The sequence below is a fragment of the Ambystoma mexicanum genome, chromosome 5p (genome assembly GCF_040938575.1).
Source record: "Ambystoma mexicanum isolate Mex_15411 chromosome 5p, UKY_AmexF1_1, whole genome shotgun sequence".
In the NCBI taxonomy this organism is placed as follows: Eukaryota; Metazoa; Chordata; class Amphibia; order Caudata; family Ambystomatidae; genus Ambystoma; species Ambystoma mexicanum.
The window spans coordinates 1,204,567,102-1,204,581,080 of record NC_090930.1 but is presented as its reverse complement, the minus strand read 5'-3'; positions in this window follow the sequence as shown (position 1 = coordinate 1,204,581,080).

Here is a 13,979-nt window from a genome sequence, read left to right as displayed (position 1 = left end):
GGTAGAATGCTATGATGTAAGTTGCTGTGATTCCAGAAAAGTCAGTTGGGAACTTGGCAAAGGCGGACCGGTGGATGCGTCTCTCCCATGAACTTGTCTCATATCTACCCTGTTGTTCTTACCTGTAACTTACGAACCCAGTAAAGACCACTTATGTCACCTGAGGCTCCTGAGTAATCTGTACAACCCCAACTATCAAATGTAACACTGGCAATGAGGATTTTGGTGACTGAGGGGATCCAGGAACTGAAAAGGAGCAAGCAGTTACAGAAAAGGACCTGAACCGCAACAGAAGACAATGGTGGCAAGGAAGTTGCCCACCAGAAAGCAGTGTGGAATCAGAGGCATCCACCGCCCCCCCCCCCAGTCCCAAGGTGAGCACACCCTTTGCCCTGTATGACTGTGCGAGCAGGGACACCTGGAGGTGTTTGGGGGTAACGCTACTCACCTTGTTCTGTCATCAAGCCATACTTAACTCCCTTCACCTTACACAGTGGTTAGAAGGAGTATTGGAAGTGTTGGGCCTGACATAGTGCCAAGGAAGGGAGTCGTGGCTTATTTTGGCAGTGGCTACGGTGCCGGGGGAACTAGTGGCGGATGTGGAAATTACAATCGAGTATAATGAACGGCAAGCCATACAGCTTGATGTCGGTACACTGTGGAAATCATCAGCGCAACTAATTGTATCTAGGAGCTCCTTTGTGAACACGTCATGTCTGCTGTAGCATGGATGACCGTTGGTACCTGGAGCTCTGTGCAGCTCAGCGCTCAACTCTGCAATGATGACGTCATCGGCCTGCAGGGGGTATCGGTGAAGGTTCACTGTGAAAGAATGTTAGTCTAACGTTCCTACAGCCGGCAGCTGTTAGTGTCAATGTCACTGCGATGTATGAGAAAATGACCTTCCCAACGTGTCCCAACATGCTCAACGTGCTCCCAGGGGCTTCCGGGTAATTGACAGTACATCACATCATAACACACAACTTCGGTGTTGGGGTGGCTTAAAGATGCAAAGTTCAGTATCGGAACTGCAAGTATGGTGATGGGTTGTGCAGCGTCCTGCATTGGTTGTTATCTACTGTGGAGTTTTCTGCAAAGGAATGCTAAATTGTTTTTATTGACGCTTCAGCCAAAAGTCATCTTGGTCTAGAATAATGTGATAGACACGTTGCTGTGTCAGGGGGAGCTTCAACAGAAAGTCTTATCAACTTGCGACAAGGAGCCTGCCACATCTTGTGAGATGGTCTGCAACGTAATTCCAAGTACTGGACGTTTTTTTTGTGCCACTTTGATACAATGGTGACTTGAAAGTATTGGTGCAAGTTTTTCAGCATTATTCCTTTTAGATGCGCTAACGTTCAATGTGTAGTGCTGCAATTTGTGCCATCTGCATTACTATTTGCAATGTTGTTGTGTGGGCATTCAACAGTTAGTAGGGTTGAGTGTTTTTATTGGTATTTAATGTCGCGAGTTACTGCTCAACCTGTTAGTCTGGCACTGTCACACTGATGTTGCTGTACATTGATGGTGCTGTGGGTGTGAAAACACAGTGTTGACAAACTGAGATGCATGTTTTGCTGTAGGTTGTGGGAAGTCGTTCCCGGTCTTGTAAGTGCTCATTAAATGGAAGTTGATGGCTCTATTTTGGGCATTCTTTTTTAGGCCATTGTGTGGTGGTGCATTGTTTATTGTGTGGACTAATAGTAACAATAGTATTACCACTATTAGTTAAAATTGGAAGTTACACAAAGTTGGAACAGAACTGTCTATGGATATAAAAATGAGTTCCATTGATGATTAGAAACGACAGAATGTTTTCTGTTTGTAGGTCTTTTTGTATGAAGTTTTTGTATGAATTAAGTATGAATGAATGGATGAAGTGAAGAGTGAATACTGTTTTAGTGAACTACTTTGTAAGAATTTTTATAAAAAATCAAATAATAATAAAATTGAATAATATTTAATTTTGTTTGCAGTTTCAGTCTCTTCCCTTGGTCACTTCTTCTTATCCATTGGACATCATTCCTGTTTAATTTACTTACATATTGTTAAGGTGAGTATCACGTGAATGTTGCGTACCTTTCTGCTTGGTTGCTGATCTTGACGTGGCAGCCAGACTGACAACAGTTGCTTGATGAGCGAGTGACACGAGGAACCAGCCTCTCCACCACCCAAGATTGATACTGGGTGGAAGATGGACAGACTCCCAACGTCACGGGATGCTCTCTCCTGATTAGCGTGACGTACTGACAGTGCAAGCATTAGCAGGAGAGGCGGAAGTTCAAAGTCCTTAGTCTGAAGATTCTTGCCAAAGGGTGAAATCCAGAAGAGCCAGTCCCAGAAGAGATGAAGCAGATGCTTAGGCCGACTCAAGTCCAATGCTGGCCGGAGGTGATCAACAAGGAGAAGACAGAGGCTGACTCAAACCTGTCCACAGGAATGCAAGGATCTTGCAGGCAATTGGAAACAGACTATGATAGGACAGGCCAGATAGATGCCACAACTGATTGTCCAAAAGTCCGGGACTGAAACTGGAGAGGGCTCAGGCAGGAGGAAGGGAAACTGATCCAAGAATAGGGACACCCAAGAACCAGGGAGAGAGCCTGCAAACAGGGAAGGGAGCCCAGGAACAGGAAAAGGGAACCCACAGCAAAGCTAGGTCTGGACAAGCAAGTGGCCCGAAGGACCCACTGGAGAGGGAGAACAGGAATGGGAAGGAAAAACCAGGGGCCAGAGCTGCAGACTGGAGCAAAACAGGAAGAACTCGGGAGCCGAGCGAGCGGGCAACACGATAGGAAACAAACCACGTTGAGACGCGACTTGCTCCCGATCACAGCTCCTTTTTATGGGTCACCGGCACCCGCGAGGCTTGAGACGCAAGCCGTCTCGTTGCCGGGCGCCGGCGGACCCAAAGCGAGGCTTGGGATGCAAGCCCTTCCAATCGCGAGGGCCCAATCCACGGCGCATGCACGGAACCGTGACCGCGATTTCCCGCGCATGCGCAGAGGGATTCCAGCGCGGACCCCCGATGCTCTTCCTGTGGCGGATCCCCAATGCGCGAAAGCGCGGGTAGATACGCCAAGAGGAGGAGGGGAAAGCTGGTACAGAGAATCCCGGTCTCCAGGTAAGTGGCGTGACATATATGGTGTCAGGTGTGGGATGTGACTCAATTGAGACAAATTTGGGAACCCTAACATTCCAGAACCTTAGTCATAGAGCCTCAGATCCCTCTATCTCAACAAAAGATTCCATAGGCTTTGTTATCTGTAGCAGCAGAGAAGCTACTATCCCTCCAGGGAAAAGAGGAATGATTCCCACAGGTGGACAGACAAATGGTCGACAGGACAAATGGGCGACACAATTTGGTCGACAGGTCAAATGGTTGAATTTTTTTTTATATATATATATATTTTTTAGGTTTTCGTTTAGGGAAAAAAAGTGGTTTTTAGCAAAAAAAAAAGGGGTTGGGGGGACCCCCCCCCAAAAAAAAAAAAAGTGAAAAAACCAACAAAAAAAAAAACTCGACCATTTGACCTGTCGACCAAATTGTGTCGACCATTTGTCCTGTCGACCATTTATTTTCGACCAAATGACCTAGAACCATTCCCACAGACTTAGTCTTGATACCCCCTCCTGGGTGTTATGTAAGATTGGCTCCAAAATCTGGCCTGGCCTGGAGGTTCGGTCTGGATGTCCTAGCGGGCGTCATAGATCCCGACTTCCGGGGAGACCTAAAGGTTCTCCTACAGAACCAATGGCGAAATTCCATTTGAAGTACATCATGGGGATTAAATTGCACAGAGAATTCTTGAAAGGGCTCTATTTCCCCACTTTATAGAGAGTGAACCAGAAGAAACTGAGGGGGGTACCTTAGGCTTTGGGGAAGCTGATGAACCATCTATCACGGAAGCAAAAAGGGTCGAAGAACCTATCATCCTTCCCGACCTAGCCTTCGCCCCGCGAAATGACCCAGCACTTGCAGAGGCTTTCTTACAGTTGATTCCTGAAGAGGAATGATTAGAGAAGGGAAGTCCTTTTAACCTCCACAGAAGGCATATGTAAAACTCAATTAGTAATCCCTAAAACCCATCAGAAGAGTGTGCTAGAAATTGCACATTCTCATTTGACAGTCCGACACATAGGACAATCTAAGACAGGTGCACATCAGTGGGACGTTTAACTGGCTAGGTGTCCATGCTGATATAAAGAACTTCATTAAGACATGTGAAATATGTCAGAAAACCAGTACACATATTCCCTTACCTGCCCCTCTGGACCCTTTACCAATAATAGAAATCCCTTTCTCTCGGATTGGGATGGATATCATTGGACTGTTGGAAACCTCTAGACTGGGTAACAAGTATAGGCTCGTAATCGTTGATTATGCCACCCGATATCCAGAAGCATTCCCCATGCAGAACAACAAAACTCCCCAGATTTTAAAACATCTATTCCCATATTTTTCCAGGGTTGGTTTTCCCAATGAAATTCTAATGGGTCAGGGATCCAATTTTATGAGCAAACCCATGGGTGAATGTAAAGAATTGCTCCATATTGGAACCTTAAGAACCTCAGTTTACCACCCCCAAATGTACGGATTGGTATAAAGATTGAAAAAAACACTTAAGATGATTCTAAGAAAGTTGGTACACAAGGACGGAAAGGATTGGGATCACATGATTCCCTGGGCCCTATTTGCAGTAGGAAAGACCCTGCAGGCATCCACTGGATTCTCTCCTTTCCAAATACTTTATGGTAGAGACCCAAGAGATGTCCTAGACATGCTCCGGGAGACCTGGGATGAACGAGAAGAGGCACCCATTCCCCTCTCACAAACAGCTACTGGATTGCGAGATCATATGAAACTTGTTCCGAAATCTAGTCTATACCCACATGGAAAAAGCCCAAGCACAACAAAAGTCCACCTGCAACAAAAAGGTAAATTTAAGATCTTTTTCAATAGGACAAAAGGTATTAGTCCTCTTACCTATCTCTGAAAATAAACTTGTCTCAAAGTGGCATGGGCCATATGAAATATTAGAGCAAACAGGGACCTGTACTTATAAAATAGCCCAACCTGACTGGAAACAAAATACCCACCTCTAATATGTAAATCTTTTAAAAGAATGGAAGGGAGAGAGCACCAGGGGGTGCAGACGAAATGGGTGGTTAGGCATTCGGCTCCCTCGCCGAGCAGAGATAATGGAGACCATAGACACTTAAATGGCAGCAGCGCCCATCCTACTATGAGGACAAGGCATTGGAAGCTCTCAAGCATGTGGAGTTGAAGGTAGGAGCTCGCCCGTGTCTGGGATCCCTCTACACAGTGCCCAACTGATATAGGGCCTAACTGCCCGTTGCGGCACAAGAGTATCAAGATGGTTACGCTAGCGTAACTCGGCCCAAGAGAAGCAGTCGGGAAGCAGTGCAGGGCCCGGACCTCACACCGCCCAGAAGCATGAGATATGCCTGCTGCAAAAATGTACCTCAGCCCGTGAAGCACATCGCAGGAAGCCGAACCCAGTTGAATTGGCCCGTGGCACACACACCACATACAATCTGCTGCCGAGCACACCAGCGCTGGTGATCAGAAGCAGAGTTCCGCACGGATGACAACATGGACACCCAGCTGTGATACGGCCACCGCTAGCCAGTGGTGGTGAGTTAAGAGCGCAAACAAAGCAAACTGCAAAGGACAGAAGGCGCCCCGGCAGAGTTACAGATAAGCAGCATGCCCGGTGCTGCGGAAGGGGCCACCTGCACCCGCTCACTGCAACGAACCATCAGCGAGACAGACTGGGTGGGACAGCTGTCTGGTGTACCCTCATAGTCGTGGGCAGCTGTTATCGCATCAGGCACCATGTTGGATACGGTCTCCCGGGAATTTTTTCCAAGGAGCAGCATTTACATTTTTAAGAAAAAGCAAGCAAGTGAAGCACACCCAATATGGACGGTACCTGCATATATACCAGTGGTGCACCAGAGCGTTCATTGCAAGATGCCCAAATTGTCTTTACGATCCAGTAAACCCAAACGGAGTGTCAGCCCTAGAACACAAGTGGGCTGACAAGCCGTCTTCAGGGAATGTGAAGACTCCCAGACCAGTGGTTGTTGTACAGGTGGGTAGGCACTCAAAGTGAGCAAGACGCTCTGATCTAATGTGACTGTTGCCACACACTTATACCCACTACAATGCCAGACATACCAGGCGCTGACCACAATAGCTCAACCAAGGCGGACATCCCCTTGCTATTGGATAAATTTGGATCCATCAAGTCCGGCCTCACAGCAACAGTGACTGACCTCCAGGCAAGAATGGTCAAGGTGGAAGCACTTGAGAATTACGAGCTGTTAGGCGACCTCAATGCGATGAAAACAGAAAGCCGTTTCATGGACTTAGAGCAGAGAGAGACAGACCTGGCCCTGAAGATGGACGATCTGGAAAACCGTGAAAGGTGGTCGAACATCCATATAATGGGTCTGAAAGAGGAGCCTGGTGAAACTCCATCCTCCCTAGAAAAGTGAGTGAAGACGCTAATTAGTTCACTTTTTGATGCCCCCGTGGACGGCTACATGGAATTTGACAGAATCCACACTGCTGGTGGTCCACCTAAGTGCCTGCGGTCCATCCTAGCTAAATGCTACTACTTCCGGAAAAAAAACAGATATACCTCAATGAGCCAGAGCAAAGGAGCCCATTGAGTTTGAGGGCAAACAGGTCAGTATTTTCCACGACTTGTCGGCGATGACTCTCTCCAAGCGGAAAGGCTGCCGTCCACTAACAACCTGGCTGCAGGGTCAAGACATTCTGTATCGATGGGGGTTCCCTTTTTCCTTGAACTTTGAGCACCAAGGAGAGATCTATCGGCTAACCTCTGAAGAGAAAGCCAACAGAGCCTTGGAGAGTATACGGTCAGGAGCCTGTACCGATGACCCGGAATGGGTTGCATGTTCATCAGGGTCCCTTGGGGAAGCCGAAACCCTCGTCACCACGAAGAGGCCACACTCCTGGTGGTTCTGGGACTGGGGTGCACATCATACAGCACACGGGTCATATGCGGCACGCAGTATTGTGCTTTGCGGTCCCCTAAAGGCAGGACTTTCATAATGAAGTGCGGTCCACTTCAAGCAACAGAAAACAAAATGGGCCACTCTTCATTACAAAAGTCTTTTAAGCCCCAGACATTGCTGGCACAGGGGACGTTAGAAAGGGGTAATTGCCTGCCTAATTGATGGCCTGTCCCCTGCCCCCTCCGGCAAATAACTCTTTGCAGGGGCCTTTAAGGTGCTCCTTTGCCCAGCCATCATTTGCATGTTAGCAGGTTCTATTTGCACAGCCTGTGTCCTTTCATCTGGCCTGAAAGGAACACCACAGGAAACAATGGGCCATGGATATCACTGGGGGCCATCACTGATAAAAGCAGGCTACCTACAATGTGGGAACACTTTTGTTTTCCAAATGTGCAGCTTACACTGGTCTAGAAAAAAACAAAAGACATTTCCAAACTGAAACATGCTTCTTGAACTTACATTCATTCGTTTTCTTTGAAATGTGTTTATTCTTTTGTCGGACTGCCACATATATACCCTGTGACTTTTGTTTCCCTTCTTTTATGTTTTTTCACAGGATACATTTCTAAAGCTGTTATATGCTTGTCAAACTGCTTAATTGTAAATAAATGCTTCTATTTCACTGAAAGCAGTTATCAGAAAATTAAACTGAGGGTTCATGGGTGCCAACTTTTGATTTCCACTATGTGGGCAGAAATTCCCCCACCCTCACCCTGAATGTAAGTAAGCTACCAGTCCAACACATCCTCTGGCCGAACACATTTTATAGCACTTGTTTTTATAAGGAATTGCAAAAAGTCATAGTATTTGCAGTCAGTTTTAAATGTATAACATCTTAGCAACAGTCACTCAACCTTCTGAGCTACCCAGTAGCTTTCTTCTGTAGCACATGTCTATGAGTCCATTAATGTGTTCAAAATCACTGTATTACCAGCAGTGCAGTTCATGTACATGTCTTCAAAGTCAACAGTATTTCATCTCCCCAGTGCCACTTTTCCATAATGGGCAAGGTTGCGTCGACCCACAGGCATCCTCACCCATAATAGAGGAGCCAGCCCATTGTAAGCACTGAGTACTCACTCAGCTGCTTTATGCAGCTGAGGAATCGCTCCTAGGCTGGCTTGAACTGTCAAAGGGAAACGCGGTTTCCATTTTACAGTTCTGTTCCTCAGTCTTGGATATTTATTTATTTTATTGTGCATTTGTAATGCGCTTATACATCAAATAAATTGTGTTTCAAAGCGCCCACAGGGCAAAGGGGAGGGTACATGGGAATGAAAGGCAAATATAATAACAATGAAGAGAAGGAGAGAGGCGGTTTTACTAGGCCTTATGAGCATTCAGAATTTACAAGTGCAGAAAAAGAAAAGGGACGAGGGAGAGGGGTAAATGCTAGGAGTTCCACGGAGTGTAGTGCTAGGCAATGAGTTGCAATCAGCTGTTAAGTGCCTGGCAGAGATCACTTGGTAAGAGTGGTCAACTGCCAATACAATAAGTGCAGGCCTGTGAGACAGCACAAGACAGTGGCCGCCCAAAGGCAAGTGCTGGGAGTGGGCAGAGGCTTAAGATGATTGGGGGGCAAGGGCCAGGACGCAGAGGGACACATAAGGGCCATGATCACCAATCTCAGTGACTGTGGGGTTTATCACAGGAGGGAGAGGGGGGAGGAGGAGGTGAAAAGGAAAGTATTGAGGAGCTTCCAGAATTTGAGAAGATATGGCTCAAGACGGAGAGGAAGGGGGAGGATTTCCAGAGTAGGGAGCTAGCCGAGGAAAGAGATCGGCCACCAGCTCGCTGTTTAGAGAAGTGCTTGACACACAGAGAGTTGGCACCAGAGGAGCTTAGAGATCTGGAGGGAGCGTATTAGGTGAGAGCCCGTTGTAGATAGTGTGGTCCCCGTCCCCAGACAGCCTTATGGATGATACAGAGGGATTTGAATTTGATCCTTGCAGCAACCGGGAGGAAGTGGAGAGATTTTAGGGCTGGAGTGATGGGCTTGAGGCCAAGGATTAGTCTTGCAGCTCATTGGAATTTATCCAATGAGCCATGTAAAGCCGGGGTTGTTTTGCGTCCCCAACCTTGCATGGCCCATTGGGGATGCTGGCTGAGGAACTGCATGTTTGTATGTGCGAGCGAGGGGCTCCAGCGCCTCCTCCCACATACAAACAGAGCAGGACTCCTCATCATCAGCACTCTAGCTCTTGCGCGCATGTGCACGAACCAGGAAGCGTTCTTTGCTTCTTTTTCATTCTACACGGGAGCTGTAGCACTGGGAGGAAACATCAGGAACAGGGCAGAAGGTACTTCAATTTAAATATGTGTATGTTGGTGTGTATGCTTGTGTTTTAAAAATGTTCTCGGGAAGGTGGGGAGGAAGTCCTCCAAAACCTCTTGATTGTTTTGGGCTCCCTTGCTACGGTCCATCACACTGGCATATTTGGGGGAAATATTTACGCTCCTCCAATTTAGTACACAATTTTACCAGCACTAGTGGTGTGAAGCATGGTAATAAGCAGTATAGAAAACAAACTATTTTGGTTATATTTTGTTTCCCTGGCCTGTACACACCACCTTTGTATGATGCTTCAGAGAAAAGTATTTTAAAGAGAAAATTAATCTATTGCCCTGGTGACAAACTAATGTTGACAGTGGGTATTGAAGTCTTTTGTGACAGTACTTCTGAATGCAGAGGTGTTTTGTGCTGGCATGTGGAGGATGCACATTTAAAGGTTTTTCTTTAAATGTGATGGTGTCCTATGATTCTAGTGGTCTCCCAGTCTGCCCATACTGCAATTTTGTAAAGTGCAAAGGGTTGGCGGCTGCATTCTCTTCTAAGAAACAGAGGCAAAGCTTTCTCATGCAGTTATTAATGTGGGCAGATCATTCGTCAGGCACATGTGCACATCTCATTTTCACCTGTAGGACAGCTAGTTCTGTTAGGTTATTGCTGCTGGGGGTGCAGGGATGATTTTGTTCTCACACTATTGATGACATGTTGAAGCCCAAAGGCAAATCAGTTTTTCTTCTGGCTTGATAATAATGTGTACTGCAGAATTGAACGCACAAATAGCAATAAAGACAAGAAGTACACCTCAAAATGCCTGTTTGTTCCCCCACATGTTTACTAAAAATGTCTGAGGGGGGTCATAAATTCACCACATGCCCCGACCGGCTACCCCACAAAAACAATGCAGCACCCTGTAGACCGCTTGTAAGGTACATTCGGCCTGCTGGCAAACCTAGTTGTGCACCCCTGTAAGAAGTCCAAGCGGTTTAATACACCATGAAAATTATTCAGAGCAGTTTTCACTGGGGTGTTTTTCTTTTTTCTTCAAAAGAGGACCGAGAGATGGTTTGGTTTGACTCAGTCACCAGACCGGGGTGAGAACCATTCAGTTACACAATCTTCCTCGCATGCAAACCCCCCCGATTAGAGAATGGGCACACTGGCAGGGGGGTCGCGGTTAATGGAACTATCCAGTTCAGATGCGTGTAAGGCTTATGTGTGTTTAGAGATGCTTTGGCGAGGGGCCTCATCAGAGTGGCCCTATATTATCTTGGGGCATCTCCATCGAGTGGGTGGGGATATTATTCGCATTATGTTGGGGGAATAGGTAGGGACTCAGGGTTGGGGTGGTGGGAAGGGGATTTCACTTCCACTAAATGTAACAGCCTTGAATGCTGCCTTGCAGCAAGATAAGAGGGAGAGTAAATACAGGGTTTGCATTGTAGGCGCTAGAATGGCACCACGGCTTAAAGAAACATGTAGATTGACCATCTGGGGCTGTGTAGACACCAACAGTAAGTCACCATGACATGGGTTGAAGCCATACGGTTTGGGTCGCTAAATGTAAAGGGCTTGAACTCGCCACATAAATGCTTGATGTTGATGAGGGAATTTAAACTTTCCGGGTTAGACGTGCTGTTCATCCAGGAATCAAAGTTTAAGAAAGGCTCTGAATTTTGACTGGTGGGTAGAGAACTGGAAGGTGCGATTTGGGCATCGAGGCAACACACACACACAAAAATGCAGATGGGAGGTCCATAGCGGTCAGGGGCGTCATCAGAACGCAGGAGGTCACACTTTGCTCAGCCCAATCAGAACCAGCTCACCTTCGGCCCAGAGCTTTTTGCGTTCTTGGACAACTGGAAGGTGGACATATTAATATGTGGGGGGACTTTAATGTTATCTCAGACCCTGCGCTGGACATGGACTCCATGAGGCAACACACACTATCTGACGGACACATGGAGGGCCTTACACCCGCAAAGCTGCGCATTCACCTTTTACTCCCCTCCATACTTAATATACACTCGAATTGATTACATTTTAATAGATGCTGCACAGGAACACATGATTCTAAAAGCAGCGATCAGCGTAGTGGGGTGGTCAGACCACGACATGTGCATACTGGAATTAGACATGGACCTGTCCCTCCTGATAGATCGAAGATGGGTATTCAATGACACCCTTTACAAGGATGCACTGATCATGGGTACCATTATCGAGGAAATAATGAATTTTTGAAAACAATAACACAGGAGAACTTTCTCGTAACACGGTCTGGGAAGCCGCGAAAGCTACAATCCGTGGGGGTGCTAATTGCAGAAGAATACCCGGCTGTTGAGGGAATCGCAGCTGAAAGCAGATATTAGCAGTAAAGAGGTTTCCCTCTGGTCTATGGCAATCCTGGGGGAAGACGCCCTGGTGGAAATGAGGCAATTAAGGAGGGAGCTAAAGGAGATATGGCAGGCGAAGGCCTTGACTCAACTCCGCTTCTTGAACCAAAGGTTTTATGAAAGGGAGGACAAAGCCCACACCATGTTGGCAACTTGTCTATGCACTCAGCGGGCGGAGGGACCTGTTTATAAACTAAGGAGAGAAGACACGAAACAGCTAGTTGACCCTATCTCCATCACAGACCGATTTGCCGGTTTTTACAAAACCCTGTACATGGCAGAGAGCGATGGCATGGGGTATAAAATAACTAGTTACTTGTCAAGCATTCCCAGAAGATCATTGACACCAGATGACGTGATAATGCTGAATGCACCGGTAGACATCGAGGAGGCTCAATCGGCCATCTCCAATCTGAAAGCTGGTTCTGTACCAGACCAGGGCAAGATGGCTTTACTCCATCCTTTTATAAAGCTCACAGTGTGAAACAGGCCCTTTTGGTATTCCTTTGGGCAAAGAAAAGACCAAAGGTGGCATATAGAACGATGATTAGGCCCAAAAGTGAGGGGGGCATGAGCTACCCGGACCTTTTAGAATATTCCAGGGCGTCACAGCTGCGCATACTCCTGGACCACCTGAAGGATAATATTCCTCAAGAGTTATCTAGTCAACAACAAAAAAACTTAAAGATTTAGTCACAACATTCCCCTATGTATTCTGTGAGAAACCAGGGAGAATGCAAGGCACTTATCCTTATATAAGAACTACAAAGGGAAAAGTGGTCCATTTGAAACCATATAGACTCCAGGAAGCCCATAGATAGATGGTGGTTGAGGAAGTGAACAAAATGCCAAGGGCAAATATTATCGAACCTTCTTCAAGCCCATGGTCCTCCCCTATAGTATTGGTCATAAAACCTGATCATTTCTGGAGGTTTTGCATGGACTTCCGATAGGTCAACGCCATCTCCGACTTCAATGCCTATCCCATGCCATGCATGGACGAATTGATTGATAAATTCGGAAATGCCACCTTCCTATCAACCCTAGACTTAACCAAGGGGTACTACCAGGTCATAGTACATAGACCTGATAAGGAAAAGACAGCTTTCACGATGCCCCTGGGACGATTCCAATTCAAACACCTCCCTTTTGGCTTACACAGGGCACGCCACTTTCCAATGGCTTATGAACAGGATATAACAGCCCTACTCTGATTTCTGTGGGGCTTATATTGATGACATAGTCATTTATAGTAAGACTTGGGAAGACCATCTTTTCCATCCCTTTACTATTATGTGTGCCCTCAGAGAAGCCGGCTTAGCTGCCAATCCATCCAAATGCAAGCTAGCTCTATTAGCCATGAAATATCTTGGCTTCTTTGTGCAGAATGGCAGTACCTCAATGAGAAAAAGTGAAAGCCATCCTAGATACCCCCACGCCTAAAACCAAGAGAGACCTCAGACGGGTTAATCGGTTCTTACTGTAGGTTTATTCCTAATTTCTCAGACAGAACAGCTAGGTTGACAGACAAATTAAAGAACGCTGAACCCAGGAAAATTAATTGGAATGACGAGGACGATGTATGTTACAATAGCTTAAAACAAACCCTGTGCCAGTTCCCGATCCTAAAGGTAGTAGAAATTTCAAAAGAGTTTGTGGTACAAACGGACGCCTCGCTTACAGGGTTAGGAGCAGTTTTGTCACAAGTTTGTGATGGATTAGTACATCCTATCCTATTCACTAGTCGAAAACTCTTCCCACGTGAAAAAAAACTACTCTGTGATAGAATTAGAGGCCCTTGCCATCAAATGGGCCATCACCCATCTAAGATACTATTTCCTAGGAAGGAAGTTCACACTCGTCACAAATAATTCTCCACTAGTGTGGATAAGCCAACGAAAGGACTCTAACCCTCGAGTCGTGCAATGGTTCCTAGACCTGCAACCCTACTGTGGAGCACTGAAAAGGTAGAGACCAGGGGAACGTTAATTTCCTTTCTCGGTTTCCCTGTGAAACAGATATGGCTACATCGCATATGGGAAGGGCATTTGAGAAACCAGAATGTTCTCACCCGCTAGTCACCAGGGATCTGTCTTCCAGGTGGCCAAGACACGGCCATCGCTTTTGGATCCAGTTCCTGATGGTGGACCAGTGTGGGAGGATCACCTGGGTGAGGGGTTCTTCGGGGAGTGGGAGTAGGACACCAGATGGTGAGACGCGTTATCCCC